Source organism: Lactuca virosa, chromosome 7 (assembly GCF_052849685.1).
Source record: "Lactuca virosa cultivar CGN04683 chromosome 7, Lactuca_virosa_CGN04683_v6, whole genome shotgun sequence".
Taxonomy (NCBI): domain Eukaryota; kingdom Viridiplantae; phylum Streptophyta; class Magnoliopsida; order Asterales; family Asteraceae; genus Lactuca; species Lactuca virosa.
The window spans coordinates 185,451,998-185,470,395 of record NC_136432.1 but is presented as its reverse complement, the minus strand read 5'-3'; the positions used below and the strand labels follow the sequence as shown (position 1 = coordinate 185,470,395).

The 18,398-nt window shown below is 38.7% G+C and overlaps 1 pseudogene across 1 annotated transcript; it reads right to left on the bottom strand.

Moving 5' to 3' along the window:
* Positions 1 to 14,869: 14,869 nt before the first annotated feature.
* Positions 14,870 to 18,091, bottom strand: LOC145125638 (zinc finger BED domain-containing protein RICESLEEPER 2-like; annotated as a pseudogene). Its single transcript, XR_013716089.1, has 6 exons — positions 17,863 to 18,091; positions 16,404 to 17,193; positions 16,002 to 16,315; positions 15,158 to 15,927; positions 15,018 to 15,074; positions 14,870 to 14,941 (listed from the first exon to the last, which is right to left on the bottom strand). The product of XR_013716089.1 is annotated as a zinc finger BED domain-containing protein RICESLEEPER 2-like (transcript).
* Positions 18,092 to 18,398: the final 307 nt, after the last annotated feature.

The following is an 18,398-nucleotide window of genomic DNA, read 5'->3' as shown; positions in this document are numbered from 1 at the left end:
TTCGAGTTGGTGAATGCAGACCGTGTTAATGCCAGAGTTGGCATCAACTTCCATGACTTGGTCGATGGCTGCTCGACCTTGTTCTACATTCCGAGCAATTCTACGGACCATAATGGGCAGGACTCGGTCAGTTGAGCCTCCCTCGATTATGTTGTAAAAGCTTCGGTCTCCGTTGAAGGGTAAGGGCTGACCCTGCTCATCACTCCAACGGTTCAAGGTTGTCGCCCACAAGGAAGTGGGGCCTTGAAATGCTGGTCGGGGGTTGAGATTTGGGATTGGAACCTCTTGAGGCAAGTTGTTGACTTCTGGCTCGGAGTCAGATCCTTCCGAAAAACCTTCTGCGAGGTGATCATCCAAAGGGATTGGATGATCCTCTTTTGGCTCATCATCGAGCCACCCACCATTGCCTTGGTTGGGAAAATACGGATCGCCGGGGAGATGGAAGCCAACCATGCTATCTACGCGAGAAAATGGGGTATGAGAATCTTATAATGATAGACGTACTAATCTAAGATAATTATAAGATGGTCCTTACTAGTTACTTCAACATTTGCGTAGTGCATACCAGTTATATGTAACCAAGGCAGGATAGACCTTCGAATAAGTGGCCCTAACTTTAAGTCCACAACCAAACAAGGAACAGGAAATAAAGCAAAGGTCACAGATTCTAAGTCTATAGCACCTTAGTCACATGTAACCTTAGCGCATCCACTTAGCAACTATTGCCCTACTAGTAAAGACCTTTTTAGTTCTCAAATAAGTAATTATAGTAGCACAAAATACTCCTATAGTATTTTAGGTTTATGTTCTGTTCTAATGTTCTTGTTGTAGTTGTGTTGAGAAGTTTTTAGACTTGTTGCAACACTACAACCATTCTTAGGCACATGCTAGTCACTCCTCGGAAAATATAGTTGATCAGGCTATATCCCCCTAGGTTTGACTATATGTCTCTAAGCCTAATTATGTTGTTCAACAATCGTAATACTTTTGTTCTGTCCTAGTGACACTGATTTTTGTATGAATGCAGGTAGGTATACTTAGTTAAATATTTTATTATTTAAAAGTATAAACTCTTGGTCAGAGTATATTAATCCCGTTGCGTTTATAGTTTGTATATCTTTTATGGGTTGATATACTTGATTCACTATAAACAATGCTCTGATACCAATCTGTCACACCCCAAACCCGGAACGGCGGAAACGTTCTGGGGTGGAGGACGTCATGTACAGTATCATAACAAAGCATAATAGTAAAGACAAGCAACAACATCCATTGCATTAATATAATAGTTAAGTACAAGTGTGTTCTTTTTTAAGTTTAAATGACACCAAAAATGTACAATCAAAATAAAGACGAGTCTTGGATCCACTTCGTCCTTCAAAAGCTGCATGGGTATACCTGTCTTACTGGTTCCCTGAGAATACAAGTTATTTTGAAAGAGAGTACCAGCATAAAATGCTGGTGAGTTCATAAGTATTTAGTGTCATTGCTTGAATGAAAAATGTTTGTGACAATGTAGTATAAGTATTTTCAGCTATTTGTAAATATTGAAACTCCCTAGAAAATCCTATATTTTCTACTGAAATGTAGTCTTCTACCAAGACTCAACTATTTGTAAGTTTGTTCTTTTTGTAAATGTGAGAATTTTTCCCAGTGAAACTATCATTATAAAAATATAGTTTAAGTCATTGTTTATGTGAGATGATTACAAATAAGTGTAATAGGGGAAAAAATGTTTTACCTCAGCAGTGTCACTGTTGGCTATAAAGTGTTAAAAATGCAGACTCCAAGTAGTATTAAATGTACAATACACCTCGGGGAGTCTGTTTTCCTTTAATTTCTTAGTCAGTTAATTAAAGGTTTAAATGTGAACTCGTATGTAACCATGCTGATCGACGACTGAATAACTGATGACCCTCCGGTGTCATATGTAGTGAGGTAACATTTTGTCACCCCTTGGCCTTGTCGGCTAGGACTGTAGCTAACAGTCGGGGTGTGGGAGTGTCTGTCCCGTATAGATCTATACACACAATGTCCGCTCTCCCTCCAGGAGACTCTGGTTACAAGGTGATACCACAATGCAGTGTCGTATCGAGAAGTAGTATGTCACATTCTGATTATCGTATTCAAATGTTTGTATAGTATGTCATAGTGTAGTAATGTTTTCTCTGCACTAGTGTATAGCATATCCTCTTGTATAGTGTATAGTATGTTCTCTTATATAGTGTATAGTATGTATTGATTCTCATTATAGTATGTATGTAATGACCCGTAACTGTACTGACTCTTGTATGTGTCATTGTAATAGTAATAGTAGGTAGTGATCTCTTAACTATACCTATTATAGTTAACTAGTACTGTTGTATGTATGCCTTTGCTACCCAAAGGTACTGAACTGAAGTGAAAGCTTTTATATCCTAACACATATATACGATATATAATTAAGGTTTCAACGACATTCAGACAAATAACAAGATACCCTAAGTCCACAACCAAACAAGGAACAGGAAATAAAGTGAGCTATCAGTCCTAATTCCTTCAAACCTTACTTATATAAATATATATGTATAGATATGAGTTTGACAATAATGTAAGTTTAAAAGAGTTTGATAAAGGATTTAGCATTTAAAAGAGTTTAATAAAATGTTTTGAAGTGTTTGAAATCCATAAGTTTGATAACAATTTGAAAGTAATAGAAAATCTTCCTGTTTGTTATGGTTATTAATCAGATATGATTAATGCAATAACTAGGATGCTTTAACTTGTATTCCCCCCCCCCCCATAAAAGCATTTAAAATCATTTCAAAGGTTGATTAAGGGGTATGAACTCACCTATAGTGAGTGGTGCGAATGGAAGATCGGGTTGAAGGATGGTAAGTGTTAAGTGTAGACTTGAGTATAACGGACCCTAATGAGCATATATTGGCATATATATGAATATAATTAGTCTATATACCACTAATCATGAAAGGAAAACACCCTTGGACTTAGAAAACACTTAGATTAAAGTGTTAGAAGCATCAAAAGCCTTCTGAAGTGGGTGTACGGCCGTACAGGGTCGTGTGCGGCCACCTGGTGTGCTGCCCATTGGGTGTGCGGCCAGATGTGTGCGGTCAGGGAGTGTGCGGCCACACACTCCTAGGGAAAATGGTCAAAAACATGTTTTTAAAGTTATATCTTGTATCCCTTAAGTGTGTTTGATCGATTGCTAGCATACTAGATGAGTTTGAGGCCTTAAAGCACCAAAATAAGGGGTGTACGGCCACATGGGTGTGTGCGGCCGCACACTCCTTGCAAATCGAGTTCTGGACTTTTAACAAGGCTCAAATATAGCTAAACGCATGGAGGAGTAGGGTACTTACAGTGTATAAGTGTATGGGGGTGTTTGGAGCTCAAGAACTTAGTAGGTGTTCTTGGTGTTCTTGGTGTTCTTGAAGAACACTTGAAGATCTAAACAAAAGGAGCAATTTCATGGATGAAATCATGTGTTGTTACTTAGGAAGTGTATTGAATCAACTTAACATAAGGAGAAACACTTACCACTTGAAGATCCATAAGAAGATTCGGATGATAGTTGAGAGAGAAGTGTGTTCTTGGATTAGGAGTGTGAAAAGAGTCTAAGGAAGGATGAGTTCTATTATGTACATTCGTGTGCTGCCAGGAGGGTGTGTGCTGCCGGAGGGGGTGTGCGGTCGGCTGTGTGCGGTTGGCTGGCCACACACTCGGGTGTGCGGCCGCACACACCTTGCTTGGTGTGTTTGGCCCGTTTTTGCGATGCTACACACATTCTAACCCTTCTTAAGACTCATATCATGATTATACTAAGCCTAATGCACTTATATAGACCCAAAAACTTTGTTACAAAATAGCAAACACGAGGCTAACTTTGATAAAAAAGAAGAATGCATAAGTTAGAAATTCCGGGTTGTCACAGCAGTGTCCAACATCCAAATACTTTTAAGTTGTTATGACTGTGATACTCTACTTGTGGGTATGAGTGTTAGTATACTTCTTGTAAAAATACTTCAATTTTAAAAGTATACTTGTAGTCCAAGCTCTTAGCCCCAATGTATATATAGTTTGTATTTCTTTTATGGATTGATATACTAAGTTCACTATAAACAATGTTCTGATACCAATCTGTCACACCCCCAAAACCTGACGGCGGAAACGTCTGGGGGTGGATGACTTCATTTGTAGTATCACAACACATGCATTATAGTAATCAAAGTACAAACAACCATTGCATTAATAAGTATAAGTTTTTACATGTGTTCAATCAATGCATATCGACACCAAAATAGTTATACAAAGAAGAAGACATGACTCAAAATAGCTCCATCTTCTCAAAAGCTCGGGGAGTACCTGTCTACTGATTCCCTGAGAATACAAGTAATTTGAAAAGAGAGTATCAACATAAAGTTGAGTGAGTGCATAAGTATTTATGTTTGAAAGTATGTTTTCTGTTTCTTGAATATGTAAACTGTTCCAGAAAATCCTATATTTTCTGTTGTATATGAAAAGTAGTTTTAATCACATAAAACCGTTCTGTTCGTAAACCGGTGTTCTGTTATTGTATCCTTTTTGTATAAACTGTAAAACTGAGTGTGTCTGGCTTCACTAGCTGTTATTGAATACGGAGATGTAATATTGTAAAACTGTATCATGGTAAACTGGTACTTGAAAATGTACTCATGTTTAGTTAATTATACACTAACCGTATTGTTAATATCTTTTTAATGAGTTATTATAACCATACTGAGACTAGATGGCCTTAAACAAACGCTTTGAAGGCGTTTAAACTGTTGATAACAATCGTCACTCATAGGCGTGTATGCCCGACTGTAGCTAGCAACCCGAATGCAGGGTTGTCAATCCCAATATAGATCTATACACACTTGTTTCGATCCCCGACTGGAGATTCTGTTTATAATGTCATGACTTTAACTATGTTGTTTAAATGAATTAAACAACCTGAATCAAATGACTCATAAAAAGCATATAGACGTTATGTGTATAATAGTTGTGAAAACCCAATCATTCTGAAGTAAATGATTGATAGTATGTTCCTGAATTAGTATTCTTCACATGTATATGAAAGATGTATACTCTTGATTAGTTTTGAATAAAACCTTTGTTCTTGTAAAATGGTGTACTCTAGTATACTTGAATCATGAATTAATGTACTATGAATCATAAATATGCATATTATAATTTATATGTACTTTCTGATTTGAACTAATTGTTCATGAATGCAACCCCTTGCTCGACATGTTACAAAGGGTATTGAAACTGAACGAAATAACTTTTATATTTATATACATATACAAATATATATAAGCAAAACTTAAACGACATTCGGACAAATAACCGATACTATAAGCCCATATCCAAACAAGGAAAAGGAACCAAAGTGAGTTATCAGTCCTAAGTCCTTTAAATCTTATATATATATATATATATATATATATATATATATATATATATATATATATATATATATGATTTCTGGGGAAAAATATAAGTTTATAAAATCATTTAAAAAGTTTAATATTATGAAATACTTTTGGTGACTTAATGTCATTTTAACTCAATTTGAAACCACTTGATTTGATGATAATTGAAATCCATTTTGGTAAGATGTTTTTGAAACTATTTGTTTGTAACACAAAATCCTTATGTTAAACTTGTATCCCCCCCCCCTCCCCCCTTAAAACAGTGAAAACTATGAAAATACGGGGGTATGAACCCACCTTTTGGAGGGTGATTCAAATGATGATTTGGTATAGGATGTTTAGTTCCACGAGTGAAATCCCGCAACAAAACAAGTCCTATATAGTAATTTGTATAACATATATGCATCCAATTAGCTAACATATTCATAGGAATGATTGGAAATTGGATTAATTTGTAAGTATAACTTACAAATTGGAGTGTTAGAAGCTAAACTGGAAGCTGATAGGTGTTCACGACCCAAGACTCATGAAGGGTTCACGGCCCTGAAGGTGTTCACGGCCAGGAGTTCTTGAAGAAAGATGAACACTTGATGATCCTAAGCACGTTTCTAAGAAGATTCAAAGGTTTTCATCCGGGTGTTCTTCGTGTTCTTCGCGTGTTCTTCGTGTAGACTAGTGAAATTAATAGATTTTAGCCTAGTATAAGAAGATGGAAGGGTGTTCTTGAAATGATAACAAGATCAAGAGTTGATACCTGCTAGATGTTATGAAGAACTAGTGATTTAACACTTGAATATGATGAGAAAGGATGAATATAGCATGTTCTTGAGGAGAGAGGTTGTTCTTCGTGTTCTTGGCTGATGATACTTGAGAGAAAAAGACTTGGAATGGTGTTTGAAAGTGTAAAAAGTAAAGAAAATTCGGCTGAAAAGTATATGTATGCGAGGGTTCAAGGTCCGAGGGGTTCACGGCCGTAAACCTCGTACACGGTCTGAAGTCGGTTTGTGGTTTGCGGCCTCGGTTCACGGCCGAAGGCATTCACGGTCCTCGTTTGCGGTCAGAGGATCTGAGGTCCGAAGGGAATAGGATGCGAATGTTCTCGGTTTTTAAGCATTTCCCTTCTTATTTCAACCATAATTATTTTAAGGATTTTTAACAAACAAAGGTTATTATTTTAACCTTAATAAAACCCAAAACAATAAAGAAGACTTTAGTTGACCCAAGTTTGCCTTTGTTTGACTAGGGTTGACTTTACATATAGAAAATAATGGGATGTTACATTATCCCCCCGTTAGAGAGAATTTCGTCCCGAAATTTGGATTAAAGAGATACAGAAAGACTAGGGAAAAAGATGTGGGTACTTCTATTGCATTTGATCCTCCCGCTCCCAAGTGAATTCCGGTCCCCATTTTGCATTCCAGCGAACCTTCACTATCGGGATACAGCTTTGTTTGGTTCTCTTTACTTCCTGTCTAAGATCTCTATTGGTTCTTCCACGAAGTTGAGATTCTCGTTTACCTCGATCTCGTCGAGTGGGATAAAAAGAGTCTCATCGGATAAGCACTTTTTCAAGTTAGATACGTGGAAGGTAGGATGTATGTTACTTAGTTCTTGGGGTAGTCGGAGTTTGTAAGCTACTGGACCGATTCTAGCCAGAATCTCGAATGGTCCTATGTACCTTGGGTTCAGCTTGCCATGCTTTCTAAAGCGTATCATGCCCTTCCAAGGTGAGACCTTCAACATGACGCGGTCGCCAACCTGGAATTCCAAAGGTTTTCTTCTTTTGTCAGCGTAGCTCTTCTGTCTATCTCTGGAAGCTTTAAGTCGCTCCCGAATTTGTATGATTTTCTCCGTAGTTTCACGAATGATTTCCGGACCAGTGAGAGTACTGTCAGGAACTTGACCTCTAGCTAGTTACGTGTCACCCACTTCAGCCCAGCACAAAGGTGATCTGCACTTGCGACCATAGAGAGCTTCAAATGGAGCAACCTTAATGCTAGTATGGTAACTGTTATTGTACGAGAATTCGACTTGTGGCAACTGGGTATCCTAGGCTTTACCAAAGTCGATTACACATGCTCGCAGCATGTCTTCTAATGTTTGAATCGTCCTCTCACTTTGTCCGTCTGTTTGCGGATGGTAGGCTGTACTCATGTCCAGCCTAGTTCCCAGAGATTTTTGTAAAGACTGCCAGAAATGAGAGGTGAATCTACTATCTCGGTCTGAAATAATAGATATTGGCACACCGTGCAGTCTAACTATCTCTCTGAGGTATGTTCTCGTTCGTTTCTCCATCTTGTCGGTTTCTTTTATGTGACATCCCCTAATTTCTCGGCCAGAAAAAACCGATTTATTTTATGCTTTTTAAAATAAAATCAGAGTAATCCTTTTTAAAAGATGTTGCGGAATTTGTTCCCAAAACAAAACATGATAAAAGTTTATCAAAACCTTTCTTTAAGAAATATATAATTTCCTTGTATATCAAAACCTCGGGATGTCATGTTCCGATACAGATCAAAAGCATAAACAAGACATTATAAGCCTTACAACAGTTATTTACAACTACTGGCCTATAATCCATAAATCACTCATCATCATCCGACTATGCTCGGGGTCCACTACCTGTAATATAAAAAGTTGAGTGGGTCAGGCTTGGAAGCCTGGTGAGCATATAGGGTTTTCAACCCACAATAAATAATAAACTTATTAAGTTTATCAATCAACAATAATTTTATTAATTTCATCAACCAAAAATAACCCTAGTTACCCATTCCCATTATCCTCACTTTACGTCCCTAAAACAACTATCACAAGGGATCTAGCCTAAGGATTTTCATTAGGGGTGACAACATTGCTTCGAGGGTTCCTCAGCAATTTATGTCAAATAAGGCAACCATCGGGGTGACAAACCAATGGGGTGACAACATTGTTTTCCTCAACAATTTATGTCAAACAAGACAACCAATAAGGTGACAACATTGCTTTCCTCAACAATTTATGTCAAATAAGACAATCATCAGGGTGACAACATTGCTTTCCCTCAGCAATTTATGTCAAAGGGGTGACAACATTGCTTTTCCTCAACAATTTATGTCAAACAAACATCGGGGTGACAACATTGCTTTCCCTCAGCAATTTATGTCAAAGGGGTGACAACATTGCTTTTCCTTCAGCAATTTATGTCAAATAGGCACGAAGTCACATCGTCGTCAAGGTTTATATAATAGGCACTAAGTCCATAGCTGCCAACGTACTAAATCCATAGCTACCAACGTACATCTATATTGTACTAAATTCATAGCTACTAACGTACATCTATACTGTACTATTATCCCTCATCCTTTATCTACCCATGTTTTACCCAACATATTTGAAGATAAAATATATATACATTTTAAATTATTTTAAACATGTATAAAACATCCATTCAACATCCATTTCAAATAAATAAACAACATATATATACACATAACACGTATTTTATATAAAATACTTCATATCTATGTGTAAGATGAAAGTGACTACACACTCACATGATTTGATGATAATCGGGCAGCAATTCGTTTCCTAAAACGTTCGTTTCTAATAAAACCGGGAGTTTTATTGAGAAACCGGGCTCTGCAACGGTCGGGCTTCGAAACCGAAAAGATAAATTTTATGGGCTTCTCGGGCACTTCGTGGCGTATTCCGGGGGTTATAATCGATACCGGGGCTTCGGGGGAAGTGGGAGTAGAAGAAATATAAGTTTAGGGGTGAAAATTGCCAAATTTCAAACATTTACCCGGGAGGTCTCGCACCCCTTATATAAGTGCGAGCCTCGGATCCGAAGCAAGAGGGAGAGGACAGCTGTCTGCGAGGCTTGGAACAGGTGGCAGCAGGGCGAGGCTCGGTTCGGACAGGTGTGCGCTTCGGATTGGGCCAGCACCTCGGTCGAATCAGGAACCAACACGCGGGTCGGATCACGAGGGAAGCATGCGAGATCACGTGACGACTTCGGACACCTGTGCGACACGCGTCGCTTCTCGCACGCGCCACGGAGCAGCTTCGTACACGTGGCCAGCTCAGAACGAGGGTGACGTGGCTGGCACTATTAATGCGAATTTTCTCGAAAATTGTGCCCAATCTTGTAAAATCCATAACTTTTTCATACGGGCTCCGTTTTTGACGTTCTTTATATGCACGCGTAGGTAAAATTACGCTCTATAACTTTCATTTAGACTTCGTCAGCTAATTTTGACTTTAATTTTTATATTATTATTTTTAACAGACCGGGACAGGAAATCCGTTAAAAATTCATAACTTCTTCATTCGATGTCCGTTTTCGTCTGTCTTTTTACCGTTGTGCTACTATTGACGAGACCTTCGATTCTCAGTTAGGTCGTGTCGGCTAAAAATCACTCGATCTAAAATTCGAGTTTTTAGCTGTCTACTGCTAAGCCGAAACTTCGAAAAATCATAACTTCCTCATACGAAGTCAGATTTGGGCGTTCTTTTTATACCTACTCTCGGTTTAACGAACACTACGAGTTTCGTTTAGATCACTAAGGCTAAAAAGTAGTTTATCAAAAACTCACTTTTTACGACATTCGGCACCGTGCCGGTTTTGTCGCGAAACTTCGACAGGTCATAACTTCTTCGTTATAACTCGGATTTCGGCATTCTTTATATATCCGTAATCCTTGTCACGACCACTACAACTTTCTTAATAAATATCGGCTTTATCTAATATTTATTTTCGACGCTCATTTTTACTCTTAATTAATTAAATCCTAATAATTAAGCATAAAACACATAATTCACATAATAATCACATAATTCCTCTTCATTTCTTCAAAATGAGTTGAAAAGGTTAACCTAGACTATCGCATCAATATTAATGCCTAGCCTAGAAACACGGGCATTACATTTTATTGGTAAGAAGTGTGCAGATTTGGTTAATCTATCGACGATTACTCAAATAGTATCATAACCACTCGATCTCTTGGGTAACTTAGTTATGAAATCCATTGTAAACCGCTCCCACTTCCATTCAGTGATTTTAGGTTGTTGCAATAAACCTGAAGGTTTCTGGTACTCTACTTTGACTTTGGCACAAGTAAGGCACTTGCCAACAAAGGTAGCGATTTCGGCCTTCATGTTAGGTCACCAGTACAGTTTCTTAAGGTCTAGATACATCTTGTCTGAACCTGGATGAATGAAGTATCGGGTTTTGTGTGATTCATTCATAACCACGTCTCTGTAACCACCAAACTTTGGTGTCCAGATCCGGTTCATGAAATAATAGACTCTATCATCCCTGGCTTCGAAGTTCTTATCCATTCCTCTCAGGGTTTCACCTGCCATGTTTTTGGGTTTCAAGGCCTCGAGTTGAGCCTCTCTGATCTGTATGGACAGATGCGAATGGATTGTCATGGTGAACGACTTTCCTCGGCGTCCCAAGTATTCTTTTCTGCTAAGGGCATCAGCTACTACATTGGCATTACCAGGGTGATAAAGAATCTCACATTCGTAGTCATTTAGTAGCTCTACCCACCGTCGTTGCCTCATGTTCAGCTCTTTCTGGTCGAAGATGTGCTGAAGACTTTTATGGTCCATAAATATTGTGCATTTTGTGCCATATAAATAATGTCTCCAGATCTTCAGAGCAAATACCATTGCTCCTAGCTCAAGATCATGTGTGGTATAATTAACCTCATGTGTTTTAAGTTGTCTCGAGGCGTAGGATATAACCTTTCCTCGTTGCATAGGAACACATCCAAGCCCTTGATTAGAATCATCACAGTACACTACGAAATGCTCTGTCCCTTCAGGAAGAGACAGGATCGGTGTGCTGCACAGAGCTCGCTTCAGCATTTGGAACAATGTTTCTTGTTTCTCTCCCCAGCTAAAAGTTACACCCTTTTGTGTCAGGGTGGTAAGAGGTTTAGCAATTCGGGAGAAATTTTGGATAAATCTGCGATAGTAGCCAGCAAGACCTAAGAATTGACGGATTTCTATAGGTGTTTTAGGTGCTGACCAGTTCTCAATTGCCTTAATTTTAAGGGTCCACGTGTATTCCCTCTTGACTAACCACGTGACCTAGGAATTCTACCTTTCTGATCCAATATTCACATTTTGAGAACTTCGCATAGAGTTTCTCTGTTCTGAGAGTTTGCAATACTTGACGAAGATGTTGGTCATGCTCCTCTTCACTTCTTGAGTAGATAAGGATGTCGTCAATGAAGACTATGTCGAATTTGTCCAGGAATGGATGACACACTCTGTTCATTAAGTCCATGAACACAGCATGTGAATTCGTCAATCCGAAAGGCATCACCACAAACTCGTAATGACCATGAAGATTTCTGAACGCGGTTTTGGGAATGTCCTCCTCCAAAATCCGTAACTGGTGATACCCGGATCTTAAATCTATTTTTGAGAAGTAGCTCGCACCTTGAAGTTGGTCGAACAGATCGTCAATGCGAGGCAGAGGATATCGATTCTTGATGGTAAGTTTATTCAGCTCGGGGTAGTCTATGCACATACGGAATGATCCATCCTTCTTCTTCACGAACAAGACCGGTGCTCCCCAGGATGAGAAGCTAGGTCTTATGAAACCTTTGCTAAGGAGTTCGTTCAGCTGGCTGGATAATTCTTTCATTTCAGAAGGTGTAAGACGATAGGGGATTTGGCTACAGGGGTAGCCCCCAGGGATTAAGTCGATTCTGAATTCGACTTGTCGTTCGGGAGGCACTCCTGGAAGATCATCGGGAAAATGTCGGGAAAATTGCAGACTTCAGGAATGCTCGCGATGTCTTTCACTTCTTGCTTTTTGTCAACTATATGAGCTAAGAAATCACAGTACTCCTTGCGAAGATACTTCTGTGCCTTGATGCAAGAAATGATCTGAAGGTTCGTTCCGGGTTTGTCGCCATTGATGATAAGAGTTTTGTTAGTTGGTAAGTTCATGCGAATGGCTCTTTCATAACATAAGATGTCAGCATGCTTAGAGCACAACCAATCCATACCAATAATGACGTCGAAACTTTTGATAGAGACCGGCATAAGGTCTATTCGAAAGGAAAAGTTATTCAAGGTAAGGGTACATCCTATGTGTATATCGTCGGTGTATTCGGATTTCCCATCAGCCATTTCTAATGTGAACGTTTCATTTAGTGGTTGGGAGTTTTGATTTAGCATGTGTTTGAAATTATTGCTCACGAAGCTCTTCTCAGCACCATAATCAAATAGAATGCATGTATAAGTATTGTTGAGAAGAAAGGTACCTGTAACCACCGCAGGGTCTGCCACCGCTTCTTCGTGACCCAATGCTAGAATCCTCCCAACTCTATCGGTATTTCCAGCTTTCGGAAAATCCCTCTTGAAATGCCCAACATCACCGCATCCATAGCATGCTTGACCTACTCTAGCGGCAGGTACTTGGTTAATCGGTTGGGGTGGTGACTTACAGAATCGGGCAGTATGCCCTTTTCTGTTGTAGTTACGACATTGCATTTCCCGGCAATTTCCGTTGTGGTGAAAATTGCACTTGTTGCATTTGGGGAGATTACCAGCATAGGGCTTAGCTGGTGCAGGGTTAGCAAGAACAGCAGCAGGTACAGTAGCAGCATGGACCGCCACAGTCTGTTGCTTTTTCGAGGATTTCTGAGAAGATTTGCCCTTTCTCTTATTCCAGGCTTTCTTCTTGCTGTTGTTGTTGTTATTTTTGTTGTTGTTTCCCTTGGGTTGTTCCGGGGCAGCGACCACTAAGTTTTGACGGGCTCCATGGTCGATAAGGGACCGTGCCAGCTCTTTGGCATTGTCAAAGGTAACAGGCCTGGAAGCAATGACACTTGCCTGAATCTGGGACGATAGCCCCCAGATGTATCTCTCAATCTTTTTGCTCTCCAGAGCAACCATTTCTGGACAAAGTATCGCTAAGTCACAGAACCAATTTGTGTAGGTTGTTATGTATGAACCAACCATAGTAAGACCCCAGAGCTCTTGTTCAAGCTTCTGAATTTCCCCTCGTGGGCAGTACTCCCGCATCAGCATGGTCTTCAAGTTCTCCCAACTTATAGAGTTAGCCACTACCAAGGTCAATGACTTAACATGGCCGTTCCACCATGTTAGGGCTCTGTCAGCAAAGGTACAGACAGCAAATTTGACTTTGCTACCCTCCGGGCAGGAGCAGATCTCGAAGATTGCCTCTTTTTTCTCGATCCATTGTCTTAACGTCATCACTCCTCCATTTATGTTAAAGGTCATGGGTTTAGCGTTCGAAAAGTCCTTATAGGTACACTCTCGTGAGTGCCCGTGACTTTCGTCGTGGTTGGAGGGATGCGCACCAACTCCTGATCCACTAGCACCAGTGGTGTTTATATGAGACATAGCAGCTGCGACCGCTGCTGTGACCGCCGCCTGAAACATGACAGCGTCAAATTGAGGAGGTGGTGGCGGAGGTGGTGTTGGCGCTTCATTAACATAAGTACGCCTTGGGTTTCTACGAGGAGGCATCTTTCACCTTAAGAATTATAAGATGAAAAGACAGTCAGATATCAAGAATGAACATGAATATGATATCTCTGAACTAAAACACTTAGTTCAATATGAATCTTCTAAGGAATTGGAAATAGAAGTCTACTGCAAGTACAACTTGCAACAGGATAATACGAAATTGAGTGGTTATTTTTCAGAGTATGAAAATGCATGTCGATTATATTGGTATATTGAGTACATAGAGTTTGGAAAACTTGACCTTAAACAGGTCTACAATATACCACAATATTGGGAAAACATCGGCACTAAACCGACCTACCGAAAATGAAATTTTCGCGGTCGTACTGAAAAACATGAAAAATAATGCTAGAACATATCTGAAGACTTAGACTATAACCAAAAGAGTAAGTAGTAAACGAGTAGAGTATCGAACTACTTCCTACTAGATTCAGCCTTGAATTTAGCAAGTTGACGTTCTATTTCGTACATACGCCTGTCTTGTGATCTTTGTCGTTCTCGCAGTTCTCTAACTTCGGCTTGGGATGCCACTAGTTAGGGGTGTAAATGAGCCGAGCCGAGCCCGAACATACCTAAGCTCGGCTCGAGCTCGTATAAATGTATGTTGGGTCGAGCTCGATCTCAGCTCGTTTCGAGCCCAATTTCAAAGCTCGTGCTCGGCTCGTAGGAAAAATAAGAAGCTCGAGCTCGGCTCGGGCTTGGCTCGTTTTGTTTGTCACGCGAGCCTAAATGAGCTTAGGCTCGACTCGAGCTCGTTTATGGTTTTTGGGCTCGTTTAATTTTTTTATCATAATCCAAATTCTAACTTCAAAACATACATTCATAGATTCTCCATTTGCATTGATTTAATGTCTAAAATATAACCAAATATAAAAACATAAAGAGTAAAAACTCAAATTACAAAAATAGTAGTTAAACTCCTAATTACTGAACGACTAGAAATAGACAAATCTTCTTTTATGCAACTTCACTCCTCAGATACACAAAACCTGCAAAATGTACAAAGGAATCATTTTTTGAAATATTTTTCAGATTAAGAATTTGTTGTTTAACACATCTAATTACCTTCAATTACTTTGTGTTCACCTCAGGCAGTAAAACCTCAATAGGAAACTCCTCCTTCTACAAAATAAAAAGGTTGACAATTAATAATTTAAACTATTAAACTAACAATTATAATGTGGTTTTGATTTTTTCATATATACCTTTAATTTTTTCTTGACTCCATGAACTTGCCTAATCCAATCTCCTCCGCAAATCAACATTTGTACCGTGTCGGACCCCAATGAAGCTTGATATGGATCAATAACTCTACCCCCGGCACTAAAAGTTGCTTCAGATGCAACAGTAGAAATCGGGATTGCAAGTACATCTCTAGCCATCAATGACAAAACACGATACTTTAACTTGTGCACATTCCACCACTCTAAAGCATTAAATGATTCCATTATGTTTGTCCTTTCTCCCTATAAACACCTTCTTCTAAATACATATCAAGCTCTGACTTTTCTGGTCTCTCCAAATCTACAGTCTTTATGAACTCTCCAAACGCCTCCCATCCAGATCCAAGTGATGTACCTTCATTCAACCCTAAAACATTTCTTTCATGTTCGCTTCCATGTGCTGCAAATTCCCTAACTGATGTATCATGCATCTCTAAATACTCGGAATACATTTCAAAAAGTGCATTCTTCACTTCTTTAATGTTCTTGTCTGAATTTTGATAAAGTGTTGGAAAACAAAATTCAACCAACTTCATCTTGAACCGTGGATCTAACACAGAAGCTATTGCCATTACAAGGTGGCACTCACCCCAATACTTGTCAAACTTTTCCTTCATTTTCTTCACCATATCACGAATAAAATCATTTGCAGATAATGAACCTTTATCAAGAGTTTGCTTCACTCTAAACACTTCAATTAGATATAAATTAGCAGTAGGATAATCACTGCCCGAGATGATATTCGTGCACACCTAAACATAATCATTGGATTTAGTCAACAAAAAAATCATTTATTTATAAAATATTATGCATATTAAACACAAACCTTAAAGACCCTCACGAACATCACCGATGATATGATCAATTATTGCAAGACCATCTTTCACTAGAAGATTCAATATATGTGCGCAACACCGTATATGAAACAATCTACCACCACATGAAAGTTTTCTTACAAACGAAAAAGTTTCTTTCAATCTTCTTAAAGCTTTGTCATTATAAGCTGTGTTGTCAACTGAGATGGTGAAAATCTTATCTTTAATTTTCCACTCTTGCAAACACTTGTAAATACCATCAGCAATATCAACCGCAGTACGAGGAGGAGGAACATGTACAAAACTTAATACACGTTTCTGTAATCTGTAGAAAAACGTTGAGATATAAATTAAAATATGATAGAAAGAAAAAGATAAATAATTAAATATTAAAACTGAGCAAATTGTTAAACCTCCAATTATGATCTACAAAGTGTGCAGTAATAACCATATACTCAATTTTCTGATGCGAGGACTTCCAACAATTAGTTGTTAAACTGATTTTAGAGGCAGCTTTTGTAAGGGCTTTCAACCTTTTCATCTCATGCTCGTATACCTTAAAACAGTCTGATGTAATTGTAACTCCGCTTACTTTCTCAAACAATGGAGTAGCTGTCTTCATCATTTTCACAAACATGACATCTTCCACAGTAGCAAACGGTTGCTCAGTACTTAGTATCCAATTAGCTATGGCCTCCCTCATCTTGTTTTCATCATATTTTGTATCCGGTCCGATCAATGGTGGCACAGAATCCACATCACACCCACTAGGCTGAAAATTTAGTTTTTTTTGGTTTTTTTGCCATTGTTTATGGGGGATGCAGCTGTTTAGGTGTCTTCTATATGACGATGTAGGAGCTGAACCAGTAATAGCCAACCTCGACTTACAGTGAGTGCATTCGGCTTTTTTCGTACCATCTCGGAGTGTAACTACAACAAAGTCATCCCCTACTTTTGATGTTTTTTTTCGTTTTCTCGTTAATTGTACTTCATCTTCACCAGCTTCGTTATTTTTTTCTGTCACACTTTCATTTTCATTAGGAATTTGACTTGTCGTATCTTCATTTGGAGTAGTTGTGTGATCCATACCATGTACTAATTGTGATGGCGGATTATCAATCCCAGCACCTGTTTCAGCCCCCATTCCTTTTATTGGACTTAATAGGTTTGTTGTAGACCCTCCATCATCCATTGAAATTGAATCTTCATAAGAAAACAATACAAATCTTAGATACATCAATTTGAAATAATATTTATGCAACAGTAAAAAATGTGAATTGTAAACAACCAACAGGTGTTCACGTTGCAATTTGCAAACAGGTGAATTAATATGAGCATTTTACAGTTAAGAAAAGAAAAGCAAACTAAGTATATGAACTTTTGATTTGAGGAGTGCCGATTTTAATTACACAATTTGACAAACAGGTACAACATCTAATGCATATATGTGCTTTAGTGCTTACTCTTGTTTCATACATGTGTAGAATATATACGAGCATAATGAAAGCTTGATTCCCATCTGAATAGTAAGTGTCACAGACTATACTTTCTTATCGTGATACTTTCTTTATTAAGCGCTAATATCTTGATTGACCTAAGTTGTCTTAATCGAATAATACATACTTGGCCTTAGAATTTGATCAAAGTTCACGTACTTAGAATGAAATATTTTTATCTGAGATGGCAAGTAACTTTCATAGATAGTTTATCTGCTTACATGTCTGTAAATATATACTACAATAGCACATGTATCTACATATACATCGTATGTTGACAAACAGGAATACAGGATGCTATTAATTAAAAAATTTCAATCAAATCACTGATATCAATCGATTCATTCAATCACAGGATCGAAATTAATAATCATACCTGTTGAGTGTTGTCTGTTGAGAACGAGATGGATTCGGGAGGGCAACGTCGACTGTCGACCGTCGTATACTCAATTGATACGTCCACTGGATTCTGAAATCAATTGTTACGTCGATCGTCAATTGGAAATCATGGATTAATTATCGTCGCCCTAGATGGTAATCGGGTAATGGTACGTTCGACCGTCGTAGCCTCGTAGGGTATATGCCGTATGCGTGTGCGAAGTAAGGGGAAGGTCGGCAAAGGCGGTTGGTTTGATTTCAATTCATAGAAAGATTACAGAAATTAAGGAAACAAATTATTAATAATATAAATATATAATATAAGGAGTGAAAATATATTTATATTATAATTTATATAGGCTCGTTTAAGCTCGCGAGCCCTAGTCGAGCTCGGTTTAAAAGCTCGGGCTCGAGCTCGTTTAATAAATGAGCCCCGAGTAAAGCTCAGGCTCGGCTCGGGCTCGTTTAAATCGAGTTCGAGTCGAGTTTTTAACGAGTCGATTCCGAGTAGCTCACGAGTAGCTCGGCTCACTT